This window comes from Dipodomys merriami, unplaced genomic scaffold (assembly GCF_024711535.1).
Source record: "Dipodomys merriami isolate MVZ:Mamm:240054 unplaced genomic scaffold, mDipMer1.0.p SCAF_17, whole genome shotgun sequence".
Taxonomy (NCBI): domain Eukaryota; kingdom Metazoa; phylum Chordata; class Mammalia; order Rodentia; family Heteromyidae; genus Dipodomys; species Dipodomys merriami.
The window spans coordinates 13,978,749-13,994,017 of record NW_027203048.1 but is presented as its reverse complement, the minus strand read 5'-3'; the positions used below and the strand labels follow the sequence as shown (position 1 = coordinate 13,994,017).

Here is a 15,269-nt window from a genome sequence, read left to right as displayed (position 1 = left end):
CGGCTTGCCACGCGCCCCTGGTCCGGCCAGCTCCGCGTCCTCAACGTCCCAGTTTCTTTCTGCGAGCTTTGGGAGTGGCTGGCGCGGGAGATCCGCGGAGCAACCCCCGTTCCTGGCGGGAAGGGCGGTGCTGAGGTTCGGAGTGTTTCTGCTAGGCGGGGACCGGACCCGCGAGACTTGTCTGGTAGGCCCTGAGGCCCTTCGCAGCGGTTCCGGCGGGGCCCTGACCGTTCCCTGCACGCGCCTCGCCGCCTCGGCCGGGCCTCAGTCCCACCCGGGAATAAACGACCCACGACGCCCCTAGCTTAGGTCTCCCCACTTCCCACCCTGATTGTTGAATAAATATGTCAGGGTTAGCCGGGCGTCGGCGGCTCTTACCTGTCATCCGGGCCTCTCAGGGGGCTGAGATCTGAGGACCGGGGTTTGAGGCCAGTCAGGGCAGCTGGGGTTTGAGTGGTAGAACGCTAGCCTTGAGCACAAAAGCCCGGGGAAACGCCCGAGCCTGAACTCAAGAGTAAAGAGGACGAAACGGAGTGAAGGTGAACATCCTCTGCTTTGTGGATGTGTTTGAGCACAGTGCAGTCATATTGAGTAGTCACAACCTTGAAAAGATGTACTGATCACCATACTGTTTTGAAGTGAGGCCTTTTGAAGGCCTGAGGATCTCGGTTCAAAGCCAGCCTGGGCAAGAGAGTCTGTGAGACTCATCTCCAATTAACCACCGGAAGACCAGAAGTGGTGCTGTGGCTGAAAGTGGTAGAACGCTCGCCTTGAGCTGAAGAGCTCCGGGACGGTGCCCAGGCTCTGGGTTCAAGCCCCATGACGGGCAAAAAAGGAAAGAAAAAAAAAAACCCACAAGATAATCAGATAATCACAAGTGTTCAAATCTCAGGTTTTATTAAAAATATGTCAGTACAAGGTTCAATTCCTACCAAATAGTTTCTAATGAAAGAAAAACGAGAAAAAAATCTTGTTTATTATGTCTGTAAGTTAATTGCACAGTTTTTCACATACTTTTTATACACATACATATTTATATATACCTATATATATACACATATATATGGGGGGGGTTGTTTTTTGCCAGTCCTGAGGCTTGAACTCGGTCTGGGCACTGTCCCTGAGCTGCTTTTGCTCAAGGCTAGCACTCTACCACTTGAGCCACAGTGCCACTTCCAGCTTTTTCTGTTTATGTGGTACTGAGGAATCAAACCCAGGGCTTCATGCATGTTAGGCAAGCACTCTACCACTAAGCCATATTCCCAGCTCTTGTCTTCCTTTTTAATAACTTATACATACTGTGTGATACACATTTTGTAATTAATGGTTAAAATATATACAAAAGGATTGGTAGTCAAAATAAGTACAAAGAAATAACTGTAAAACATTTGTCTGTTTAATTGGACCAAAGTTTTGGGGGTTTGGTTTTGGGTTTTTTTTGGTTTTGGTGTTTTTTGGGTTTCGGTTTTTTGTTTTTTGTTTTTTTTTGAGTGTCAAAGCAGGGTTCAGGTAGCAAAACCTTTAAATAAGGCATGCAAGTATTTGAGTTAGTTTGTGTTCATCCCCATAACTCTAAAGATGGTGCTTTAGTTGATTACATGCTTCCTATAACTTAATTCTATCCACAACTGACACCTGGGACAGTGTAATCTGTTTCATAACACTTTCCTGTGAGAGAATCTGTGACTTACTGTGTTTGACACATTATGTAGAATTAGTCATACAAAGAAACTTGGCCTTTTTCTTTCAGGAGAGCCTCTTTGTCCCTCGGACAGAAAAGTGCCTTTCATTGAAAATTCTGAAATTGTATGTGTCACTTTTAATATGTTTAATAAATTCTATTAGTGTTGTTAAAAATTAAATAAATAACGGCAAGCACCAGTAGGCTGAAATCTGAGGATCGCAATTCAAAGCCAGCTCGAGCAAGGAAAGTTCATGAGACTCTTATCTACAATTAACCACCAGAAAAACAGAAATGGCGCTGTGGTTCAAGTGGTAGAGCGCTAGGCTTGAGCTGAAGAGCAGAGGGACAGTGCCCTGGTACAGAATTCAAGCCCCACATGCCCCCCAGCCCCCCATACACACACACACACACACACACACACACACACACACACACACACACACACACACACACACACACACACACACACACACACACACACACACACACACACACACACACACACACACACACACAAACAGACACAAGCTACTCTACCCAACTCCTTCCCCCACAGGTGTTTCAAGTATTTTTTCTGCTCAGGCTGGCTTCAAACTGTGATCTTTCCAATCTGAGCCTTTCAATTAAGCCGAATCTGCTAGTTGAGAGCCACTAGAGCTTGGCTTTTGGGTTTTTGTGTGTGTGTTTGTTTTATGTGTCCTGAGTATTGAACACAGGGTCTTGTGCATAGTAGGCAAGAACTCTAACACTGAGTCACATCCCTGGCCATGTACATTTTTTTTAATTGACCCTCAGGAGAAAGCAGGAGAACAACCCACACATTTTTTATCATTGGAGAGGAATTAGAGTTCCCTACTGCTCCCAGGTTCAGTTTGTTTCACATCAGAGGATTCTAGTATCCTGGAAAGATGCCAGAGACAGGCTGTCACAGGACACAGACATGTGGGATTTGGATGTGATCATTTGCAGCAGGGAAATGCTGGCAAGGGAACAATAACATGTTAGCTCCAAAATTACACCCAGTGCCAAAATTCAGGCTTCATGAAGTTAATATGCATCTGGAAGAATTTGTTTAACCAAAAGTTATGACTGGGTGAGATCTGAGGATCACAGTTCAAAGCCAACCAGGACAAGAAAGTCCATGGAGGCTTTTATCTCCAATGAACTACCAAGAAAACTGAACATGGAGCTGTGGCTCAAGTAGTAGAGAGTCTTGAGCACAAAAAGTCAGGGACAGCAGGATGCTGGTGATTCAATGCCTGTAATCCAAGCTACTCAGGAGGCTGAGCTCTGAGGATCACGGTTCTAAGCCAGCCCAGGCAGAAAAGTCTGTCAGACTCTTATCTCTAATTAACTACCAGGGTTCTAAGCTAGCCTGGGCAAAAAAGTCTGTGAGACTCTTATATCTAATTAACTATCAGAAAAGCTGAAAGTGGTGCTGTGCCTCAGAGTGGTAGAGCATTATAATGCCTTGAGCTGAAGAGCTCAGGGACAGTGCCCAGGCCCAGATTTCAAGCCCTATGACAAAAAAAAAGCTCAGGGACAGTGTGTAGGCCATGAGCTCAAGCCCCAGAACTAGTAAATAATAATAATAATAATAATAATAATAATAGTGGCACTCATTACCTAACTTATGAATAGGAGTATAGGCGTGAGCCACTGGCACCCGGCATCATGTACTTTTTATTTGTGATTTAACAAATGTGAAGAGAAAATACAGAGACATAATGGCAAATAGTTTTCCTTTCATGTCTTGTTTTTCTTTTGGGTGGTCCTGGGGCTTGAACTCAGGGCCTGGGCACTGTCCCTGAGCTTCTTTTGCTCAAGGCTAGCACTCTACCACTTAAGCCACAACACCACTTCTAGCTTTTTCTGCTTAGGTGATACTAAAGAATTGAACCCAAGGCTTCATGCATGCTAGGCATGCACTAAGCCACATTCTCAGCCCTCATTTCTTGTTCTACTTTTTTTTTTTTTTTGGTAAAAATAATATACAGAGGGGTTAATGAGAATGGTAATGAGTAGATTTCCTATCCAGCATTGTTACCTCCTCCTTTGTTTTTCCCCTATTATCCCTTCCCTCCTCACCTCCCTAACTCCCCCCTCCCCCAGCCAAGTTGTAAAGTTAGATTTCAACATAGTGTCTTGTACATGTCATTGTTACAATAGGTCAACCTGTATCATTGTTTCAGCATTTTGTTATTTCCCTTCCCCTCCCCAAATTAGAAAAATATATACAAGATGCAGGACACCAACTTCAAATACAGTGAAAACAGGGGTTATACCATGGGGGAAGAACATACAAAAGAAACAAAAAAATCACATAGTACATTTTAGACATGCTAAAAACAATAGCAAGAAATAATAATAAAAGCAGAAGCAGGTTGTGTCCCTATCTCGGAGTTCATTTCACTTAACGTCATCTTATATGTTCATATGTACATAGCTTTTCTAAAGCTAACCACACTAAATTTGTTCAGTAATTTCACTTAGTAACATTTTCTTTTAAGTACAAGAAAAAAGAAAAGATTTTTGCCTAAAACTTTGGAGACTAAATTCCTGTGAGGATGGTCAAAACATTATCTGGGTTGGGTATGGTGGCACGTATGCATAATTGAGCTACTTGGGAGGTTAAGGCAGGAATATTTCTAAAGTCAGCTCATAGTTATCAAGAGTCCATCTAAAAATCAAAATACAAACAAAAGGGCTAAGAGCGTGGCTGGAGTAGTAGAGGATCTTACATGTACCAGACTCTGAGTCCAATCCCTGTTACCTCAATAAAATTAATTAAATAAACATTTTTCTGGGATTCTGGTCTCTACAGTCTCTGAGAATGAACATGGACACACCAGTAATGGTGGTTTAAAAAAAATGAAATAAGGGGGCTGGGAAAGTGGCTCAGTGGTAGAGTGCTTGCCTTGCATGCATGAGGCCCTGGGTTCGATTCCTCAGCACCACATAAGCAGAAAAAGCTGGAAAGAAAAAAAAGCAGAAAAAGTGGCGCTTTTGGTGCAAGTGGTAGAGCGCTAGCCTTGAGCTGAAGAGCTGAGGGAAGCGGCCAAGCCCAGAGTTCAAGCTCCACGACCAGCAAAAAAGAAAAAAAAAATAAATAAGGGCCTGGGGAGGTGCTCAGTGGTAGAGTGATTGCCTTGCATTCATGAGGCCCTGGGTTTGAGTCCTCAGCAACACATAAGCAGAAAATGTCGGAAGTAGCGCTGTGCTCAAGTGGGTTTTTTTGGTTTGTTGTTTTTTTTTTTTTTTGGTTTGTTTTTTTTCCAGTCAGTCATGGGGCCTGAACTCTGGGCCTGGGCGCTGTTCCTCAGCTCTTCAACTCAAGGCTAGCACTCTACCACTTGAGCCACAATGCCACTTCCAGTTTTCTGGAGGTTTATTGGAGATAAGAATTTCACGGACTTTCCTGCCCTGGATGGCTTTGAACCTCGATCCTCAGATCTCAGCCTTCTGAGTAGCTAGGATTGTAGGTGTGAGCCACCAGGGCTGGGCTACTATAGCTCAAGTGGTAGAGCACTTGCCTTGAGCTGAAGAGCTGAGGGACAGCGCCCAGGCCCAGAGTTCAGGCCCCATGACTGAAAAAAAAAAAAATTGAAATAAGGCTGGTGGTGTTTGCTTACCCCCATAATCCTATCTACTTAGGAGGCTAAGATCTGAGGATCATGGTTCTAAGCCAGCCTGGGTGGGAAAGTCCCACCCCCCCAAAAAAAATGAAAGTGGAGCTCTGGATCAAATGATAGAGTGCTCGCCTTGAGCAAAAGCAGCTCAGGGACAGTGCCCAGGCCCTGGACTGGCACCTGTAAGAAAACTGACATAAGGCCCAGGAGTATAACTCATCTGTGAAGCACTTGTGTAGAAAGTATGAGCCCGAGTTTCATTCCTATCCCCACAAAACGAAAAAATAGCTGGAATGTCTACCCTTCTGGACAGCACTAGTCCACCAAAATGTAATGCCCAGCCCGGAAGGGGACCCCAGCCCCTCATTTCATCCTCTTAGGTAACCTCAATTCTGATTGTCCTTCCAGTAAATATTTTGAATTATCACCTGTGCCCTTAAGCCTGTCTTGGCTTTGCTGATTAGATTATTTTCCCCTTTATTATTTGTTTGCAGTGAGGCAATTGACATTGCATTTATTCCGCAAACCTTCATTTTCCACCAGTGCAAACTATCATTATCTAACCTTTGATTTTAGATTCTAGTTTCCCACTGCTGGCAGGACTTTTTGTCCTATATATCATGTGCTAGGGACAGACAGACCTCTCAGTCTTGATCTGCTTCACAAGAGCAGGTATTATGGTAGAGAAAATGCTCTTGGAGTGATGGATCACTTTTTTCTTATTTTTTGGTCATTATTATAAAGGTGATATACAAAGGGGTGACAGTTACATAGTAAGTCAGGTAATGAGTACATTTCCTTTTGGACATTATCACTCCTTCCCTCACTCTCTCCCTATGAGTCACTTTTTTTTTTCTTTTGGCCAGTCCTAGGGCTTGTTGAACTCAGTACCTGAGTGCTGTTTCTAAGCTTATTTTGCTCAAGGCTAGCACTCTACCACTTCAGCCACAGTGCCATTCCAGTGTATGTGGTACTGAGGAATCAAACCCAGAGATTCATGCATGCTAGGCAAGCACTCTACCACTGAGCCACTTTCTCCCTATAGATCACTTGCCAAAGCCTCTACCTTTACCTGCCTTTAGTCTCAGGCTCCCAGGTTAATCTTACTCTAAGCTGCAGCTAAAAGAACAAGCAACATTCTAAGAAACAGCATTTTCAAAACGTCATTTAGGTTACATGAAAGTTTACTTCATGTCTGTTAGTTTAAAAAGAAAAAAATTGCTGGATGCCAGTGGCTCATGCCTATAATCCTAGCTACAGAAGGCTGATATCTGAGGATCTCAGTTCAAAGCCAGCCCAGGCAGAAAAGTCTGTGAGACTCTTATCTCCAGTTAACCACCAGAAAACTGGAAGTGGCACTGTGGCTCAAGTGGTAGAATGCTAGCCTTGAGCTGAAGAGCTGGGGAACAGCGCTCAGGCCCAGAGTTCAAGCACCACGACCAAAAACCAAAATTTAAAAATAAACAAAATTTATGATCTAATTTCAGTCTTTAAAAAATATAATTATAGGAGGTATGGCTAAAGAGGTAAGAGCGCTGGCTTTGGGAAAAAGGTAAGCAAGAGTCTGAGGGCCTGTGTGCAACCCCCACTTATCCACACCATAAGAAAAAAAAATCCAATTAGGGCTGGGAATATGGCATAGTGGTAGAGTGCTTGCCTCTCATGCATGAAGCCCTGGGTTCAATTCCTCAATACCACATAAACAGAAAAAGCTGGAAGTAGCACTGTGCCTCAAGTGACAGAGTGCTAGCCTTGAGCAAAGGAAGCTCAGGGACAGTGCCTAGATGCTGAGTTCAAGCCCCAGGGTTGGCAAAAAAAAAGATAAATATAATTATTTATATAAATATAATTTATAATTTAATAATAAATATAATTATTTATATAAATATAATTATTGGGAACATACCCTTTTATTTAGTTAAGCTATGTTATTAGAAAATATCAAAATAATTTTTTAATTTTTATTTTTTTATTGTGAAAATACTGTACAGAGGGGTTACAATTACATGAGCAAGATAATGAGTACATTTCTTTTTTTTTTTTTTTTTTTTTTTGTCGGTCGTGAGGCTTGAACTCTGTGCCTGGGCACTGTCCCTCAGCTCTTCAGCTCAAGGCGAGCGCTCTACCATTTGAGCTACAGAGCCACTTCCAGTTTTCTGGTGGTTTATTGGAGATAGGAGTCTCACAGTCTTTCCTGCCTGGGCTGGCTTTGAACCGCGATCCTCAGATCTCAGCCTCCTGAGTAGCTAGGATTACAGGCATGAGCCACCAGCGCCCAGCAATGAGTACATTTCTTATCAAGCATTGTTGCCTCCTCCTTTGTTTCCCCTTCCCATCCTCCCCCCACCTCCCCACCTCAAAATAATTTTACAAAATTAGTCAAACCCAACTTTGGTACTATAGACATTCCTAATTTATGCTGCAAAATACATACATATTATTTATTTATTTATTTATTTTGTTGGTTGTGGGCCTTGAACTCTGGGCCTGGGCGCTGTCCCTGCGTTCTTTAGCTCAAAGCTAGCACTCTACCACTTGAGCCACAGCATCACTTCTGGTTTTCTAGTGGTTTATTGGGGATATCTAGAGTCTCATGGACTTTCCTGCCTGAGCTGGCTTTAAATGGCAATCCTCAGATCTCAGCCTCCTGAGTAGCTAGGACTACAGGCATGAGCCACCAGCGCCTGGCTTACATATTTCTTTTTATATTACTTGATTATTATTCTGCCATTTAGAAAACCAATGGTTATTCTAAGTTACAGAATCTGTAAATTGCCTGCCTTTTAATGAGGAGTACTAAGCTTCTCTTGCAAGAGATGTAGGGGAAAACTGGACAATACTTTTACAAAAGAACATTTAAAGTAGAAGAAGTTCAGATTTTACCTCCTCTTTTTTTTCAAGAGGACAATCAAAGACTGTTGTAAATTATTAAACAAATCCCTGTGAAAGCATATGTATATACTCTGGGGGAAAAAAAAAAAAACCAAGAAAGATGGCAAGGCATGGTGGTTCACATCTGTAATTCTAGCACTCTGGAGGCTAAGGCAGGATGGTAAGTTTGAGGCCAATTTATGCTACATAGAGAATCCCAGGTCTGGGCCCATTATTTAGCTGTTGTGTTGACCCTACTTCAACCCAATAAGATCAAAAAAGAAGAAGCCAAAGCATTCAAGAAGTACTGCAAGCAGTGAAGAACAATGCCAACATACAGCAGAGTAGAAAGCAATCTGTCCATAGCATATGAGTCAGTAGTCTCCAAGGAATATGTATTCAGAAATGGGAAGAAAATGCATTTCATGCTGTGCATAAAACAGATTATGGAAGCATGTATTTCTTCTGTTCAGTGGGGGAAAAGGGCAATAATTTGTAGGAAAACCCCAAAAGCTCAAAACTAATCAAAGGTCCAGAGATGAAGCAAATTACCATCTGGCTTTGAGCGAACGATGCACTTTATTATTTATTTATTTTTGCCAGTCCGGGGACTTGAACTCAGGGCCTGGGCACTGTTCCTGAGCTTCTTTTGCTTAAGACTAGCACTCTACCACTTGAGCCACTTCTGGCTATTTCTGTGGTACTGGGGAGTCTAATCCAGGGCTTCATGCATGCTAGGCAGGCACTCTACCACTAATCCACATTCCCAGCCCCAAGTGATGCACTTTAAAGAATATACAAAGAAATAATGCCTCTTGGACCATGAAGGAGGAAATGGCACCTGGGTAACTTCTCTGTTTATATGGAGTAAATTTTGCACAGTGATAATAAAGAAATGCTGTTTATTACTGGTCAAAGTTTAGAATCATATAGACAAAACAGTGAACATTTATTTACAGGACAAAGTGGAATAGTCGTTTACCCTGATGTCATAAAATAAAGACAGAAAGCAAAATGAAGTTAACCAGTTGGGTAGAAGAGGAGAGAAGGAAAAGAAGGTAAGGTATTCACTTACACACTGGAGACATGAGCTGCTAGAAAGCTGAGTGAAGTAACAAGAGTTGAAGTCTCTTAGGTCGTAAAGACTTTCTCTAAAGATATTATTATTATTATTAAAAATGGGGAGTCAGGCAGGGTGCAGTAGCTTATAGTGGTGGCTCAGCTCAAGAGCCTGAGATTTATGAATGGAGACTTAAAGCTAGCTAAGGCAGGAAAGTCCTTGCGACTAATCTCTAATTAATGGAAGGAGGAAACTGCTCCTAGGTATGGTATACTTTAGACTATAGTACATGATCAAAAACCATCACATTCAAATAAAAACAAATAAACAGGAATTTGACAAAATGACTAATTTGTTTCTTTTTATCACTACATTCTCTAAGCAATTATTGCTTGTTTCTCACTCCAGAGATTTCTAGACATAGGGAGTAGTCAATGCATATAACTCTATTAAACATGCTTTTCAAACCAATCTTAGGATCTGGTTAAAGATGTCCTGCAGTTTTGCTATAGATTGAGGGAAATTTTCTGGACAGTTCCTTTTCTTGAAAGAAATGAAATAAATGGGCTGGGAATGTGGCTTAGCGGTAGAGTGCTTGCCTGGCATGCATGAAGCCCTGGGTTCAATTCCTCAGTACCACATAAACAGAAAAAGCCAGAAAGGGTGCTGTGGCTCAAGTGGTAGAGTGCTAAGCTTGAGCCAAAGAAGCTTAGTGCAAAAAAAAATAAATAGTAAAAAGAATCTTGCAGTAGTTTTTGTCTTTACCATTCAACAGGACCCCAGGACCTTCCAGGCTGATCTCCAAGGGCAGTGAACAGAACAGCCAGGAAGTAGAGGAAGAAACTTCCTGTGGCATCACTTCTCAAGCACTGAGCAAGCGGAATGATGGGAAGTGCTTTCCAGCTCCACTGCTTGTCTAGCCAAATAGAAAAACCTTACAGATGTGCATAGCAGGTGAACACTCAAGAGACTGAATTCTTTTTTTTTTTTAAATTTATTTATTTACTTATTTTTGCCAGTCCTGGGCTTGAACTCTGGGCCTGGGCACTGTCCCTCAGCTCTTCAGCTCAAGCCTACCACTCTTACCATTTGATCCACAGTGCCACTTCCGGCTTTTTTCTTTTTGCTTATGTGGTGCTGAGGAATAGAACCCAGGGCCTCATGCATGCAAGGCAAGCGCTCTACCACTGAGCCACCTTCCCAGCTTATCCATGTTTTGAATTATCATTCTGATTTGTGTTTTATTTTGCTTTCATTTTTATTTTGTGACAAGGTCTCACTCTGTAGCCCAGGCTTGCCTAGAGATCCTGATCCTTCAGCCTCAGCCTCAAGTGCTGGGACTACTGGCCTGTACCATTGTGCCTTGCTTTGCATTCTTTTTAAAGAATCAGATTTTATTATATATATATATATATATATATATATGCATATATTATTTTTTGGCTGGTCCTGGGGCTTGAACGCCGGACCTGGGCATTGTACCTGGGCTTCTTTTGTTCAAGGTTAGCACTCTACCATTTGAGCCACAGCACCACTTCTAACTTTTTTGGAATTTGTTAGAGATAAGTCTCATGGACTTTCCTGATTAGGTTGGCTTCAAACCACAGTCATCAGCTATTAGCCTCCTGAGTAGCAGGGATTATAGGTATGAGCCACCAGCACCTGGCTAAACATATTTATTACATTAATTTAATTTTTTTTTAAATTTTTAAAATGTTAAATTAAAAAAAAAATTTAATGTTAATTTTTTTTTTTTTTTGTCGGTCATGGGGCTTGAACTCTGGGCCTGGGCACTGTCCCTCAGCTCTTCAGCTCAAGGCGAGCGCTCTACCACTTGAGCTACAGTGCCACTTCCGCTTTTCTGGTGGTTTATTGGAGATAGGAGTCTCACGGTCTCTCCTGCCCGGGCTGGCTTTGAACCGCGATCCTCAGATCTCAGCCTCCTGAGTAGCTAGGATTATAGGCGTGAGCCACCAGCGCCCGGCTTTAAAATGTTAAAATTTTTTTAATTTTTTAAAATTTAAATTTTTTTTAATTTAAAAATTTTTTTCTGTCAGTCATGGGACTGGAACAGTGCCACTTCTAGTTTTCTGGTGGTTAATTGGGGCTGAGTCTCATAGACTTCGAACTATGACCTTCAGATCTCAGGCTCCTAAGTAGCTAAGATTACAGGCAAGAGCCAATGGTGCCTGGCTAAAAAAAAAAAATCTTTTTTTTTTGTCGGTTGTGGGGCTTCAACTCTGGGCTTGGGCGCTGTCCCTCAGCTCTTCAGTTCAAGGTGAGTGCTCTACCGCGTGAGCCACAGCGCCACTTCCAGTTTTCTGGTGGTTTTTTGGAGATCAGAGTCTCACGGACTTTCCTGCCCGGAGCTGGCTTTGAACCACGATCCTAGAACTCAACCTCCTGAGTAGCTAGGATTACAGGCGTGAGCCACCAGCACCAGCTTAAAAAAATTCTTTAATTATACTAAAAGCCACACACAATTGTTCTCTTCCAAATATTTGTATCCACCTTCCTGTAACCTAGATCATCTATATTTTATGTAAAAACATTTCTATGCCCTTCTTTTGTAGTATATTATGTATCAGGCACTAAGCTAGCTGGTAACATTCTGTATAAAGACAGGACTATAAGTATTATTATTCTATCCCTAGCAGTGCTTTAACTGTTCAAATAAGAATTTTTTTAAAATTTTATTTGTGAACATACTGTACAGAGGGGTTACAATTACATGGGCAGGATAATGCATACATTTCTTACGAAGCATTGCAGCCTCCTCCTTTGTTTACCCTTCACATCCTTTCCCAGCCTCCCCCCTCCCCCCCTCACAATCCTCCCCCCTCCCCCCCCACAATCCTTCCCCCCCCCCCCCCCCGCACTGACATTAAATAAGAATTTTTAAATATGTTTATGTGCAGGATTTCTCCACTTTTGGCATTTTAGGCTAGATAATTATTTGTTGTGGGGAGGTTATGTAATGTATCATAGGATGTTTTTTGGTTTGTTGTGATGTAGGCTGAATCTAGGGCATCACACATGCTGGGCAAGTGCTGAACCCCTGAGTAGGAGAGTACCTGTCTCCTCTGTAGGCTAGTTAGCTTTTTTGGTTTCTACCATTAGATGCCAATAACATCCAGCACCTCTTTAACCATGGTGAAATGTATCCTAAGGGCAAAACTGTCCCTGATAAGTCATTTGCTGCAGGCCAGTGGCTCACACCTGTAATCTTAGCTACTCTGGAGGCTGAGATCTGAGGATGGTGGTTTGAAGCCAGCCAAGGCAGGAATATCTGTGAGACTCTTTTTTTTTTTTTTTCTGGTCCTGGGTCCTGAACTCTGGGCCTGGGCACTGTCCCTCAGCTCTTCAGCTCAAGGCTAGCGCTCTTGAGCCATAGCGCCATTTCTGGCTTTTTCTGCTTATGTGGTGCTAAGGAATTGAACCCAGGGCCTCATGCATGCAAGACAGGCACTCTACCACTGAGCCACCATCCCAGCCCCATCTGTGAGACTCTTATCAACAATGAACTACTCAGAAAAAGTCAGAAGTGATGCTGTGGCTCAAGTGGTAGAGCATGAGCCTTGAGTTCAAACTCCAGGACCTGCCAAAAAAAGTTATTTGAGTACAGTCATACTTTTAAAGATCTAAAGTTTAATTTCAAAGATAATACTATGGTGCCAATCTTGCCTATTTTTTATGTGATGAATTTGTCTTATAAGCTGTTGAATTTTTTTTTTTTATTTTTGCTGGTCATGGGGCTTGAACTCTGGGCCTGGGCGCTGTCTCCCTCAGCTCTTCAGCTCAAGGATAGCGCTCTACCACTAGAGCCACAGCGCTACTTCTGGCTTTTTCTGCTTATGTGGTGCTGAGGAATCGAACCCAGGGCCTCAGGCATGTGAGGCAAGCACTCTACCACTGAGCCACCTTCCCAGCCCTGAAGTTTTTTCTTTTTTGCTGGTCCTGGGGCTGGGTGCTATCCCTGGGCTCCTTTTGTTTAAGGCTAGCACTTTACCACTTGAGCCACACCACTCTGGCTTTTTCTGTGATTAGTTGGAGATAAGAGTCTCATGGACCTTTCTGCCTGGGTTCACTTTGAACCACGATCTTCAGATCTTAGCCTCCTGAATAGCTAGGATTACATGCATGAACCACCAGCACCTGGCACTATTGAACATTTGAACTTGAGAAAACATGGCACAATGGATTCTGTTTCTCAGAGAAGAGAAATGGAATCTTAAAGCAGTGCCATTGAGTAGCATTTTCAACTAACTTATGAATAGCACAACAAATACACTTTATATTTTTAGCTTAGGGAAGCTTATCTTAAGCCATACATGGCTGGTAAAAATATGAAATCTAAGCTCTTAGGATTTCACTTAAGTTAACCAGATGGTATGATTATGATCTGCCTACAAAATCCTCCCATTCTTTTCAAATAAAAAGCTTTTTTTTTTTTTACTTTCCACTTTAAGATCATCTGCTTTTAGATTCTTTCAAAGTAAAGAGAGAAAATAAATCAGGCAACATTAGGAATTAAACTGTCATGATATTTGTGATGTTAGAAAAATGCACCTACCTTCATATTCTTGGCTCTCACCTTCCAGTAACCACACCTAATCCAGGCTCCCCTCTATTACCATGACAGCAAACACACACGTGCTTCTTATTATGTACCAGGCATCTTTCTAAGCACACACACACACAAATGTATAGATAAACATATAGATGTGTATATATAGGTATAGATAAATATATATATATAAGTATATAAAAAGTATATATGTGAAAAAGTATATATATAAGTATATATGTGTATATATACATTTTAATTTGTTCTACTTGGCCTCATTTGACAGAATTTTCAAGAATACAGTTCTGCATACCTTTTGCCAAGATTAACCAATTGTTTCATTTTAGTTTTGCTACTCTATCTCTCCTTCCATGTCCTTGCTCTATTTATCTACCTTTCCATCCATTCTTCAGTTTCTTTTGCTTTCTTTCTTTTTTTTTTTTTTTGCTAATCCTGAGGCTTGAACTCAAGGACTGGGCACTATCCTGAGCTACTTTTTGCTCAAGGCTAGCACTCTACCACTTGAGCCATAGCACCACTTCTGGCTTTTTCTGTTTATGTGGTATTGAGGAATTGAACTCAAGGCTTCATGCATGCTAGGCAAGCACTCTACCACTAAGCCCTGTTCTTCAATTTCTCTTCTTTCTTTTCTTTTCTTTCTTTCTTTCTTTTTCTTTTTTCTTCCTCTTTCTCTCTCTCTCTTTCTTTCTTTCTTTTTTTTGCTCATCATGGGGCTTGAACTCTGGGCCTGAGCACTGTCCTTCAGCTCTTCAGCTCAAGGCTAGCACTCTACTACTAGAGCCACAGTACCACTTCCGGTTTTCTGGTTGGAGATAAGAGTCTCACAGACTTTCCTGCCTGGCCTAGCTTTGAATCAAGATCCTCAGATCTCAGCCTCCTGAATTACAGGTGTGAGCCACCAGCACCCAGCACAGCCTTATTCTTTACTCTCTGTGTTACAACAGTTTGTTTTTATTTTTTATTTTGTTGTTGTCTGGATTTGGCCAATGAGAACAAATACTGAGACTTTTGCTGTGATAGCAAACGTTTTAGGCTCTTGTATTTTTCCTGCCCCAATCCTGAAATCAATCTTATTTTATTTTTGGCCAGTCATGGGGCTTGAATTTAGGACCTGGGTACTGTCCCTGAGCTTCTTTTGCTCAAGGCTAGCACTCTACCACTTGAACCACAGAACCACTTCTGCCTTTTTCTGCTTATGTGGTACTGAGAATTGAACCCAGGGCTTCAATGCATGTTAGGTAAGCGCTCTACCTCTGAGCCACATTCCCAGCCCCATCAATCATTTCTCTAAGAAATCTCAGATCATTTCATTGAAGGAACCACTGAGCTAGACTCAGTTCATGTTTTTTCTTTTAAGGGAAAATGGAATTTAGAAGTAAAGATCTGGATGTTACTTATATATGTTTATTTTTACTGTGCTGTGATTAAACCTATAAA

General features: G+C 41.9%; 1 long non-coding RNA gene across 1 annotated transcript; it reads left to right on the top strand.

Annotated features, from left to right (window-relative positions):
* Positions 1–21: 21 nt before the first annotated feature.
* On the top strand, positions 22–10,643 carry LOC138829183 (uncharacterized). The gene is made up of 3 exons (XR_011372503.1): positions 22–184; positions 9,144–9,242; positions 10,020–10,643. It is a non-coding gene; the product is annotated as an uncharacterized lncRNA (long non-coding RNA).
* Positions 10,644–15,269: the final 4,626 nt, after the last annotated feature.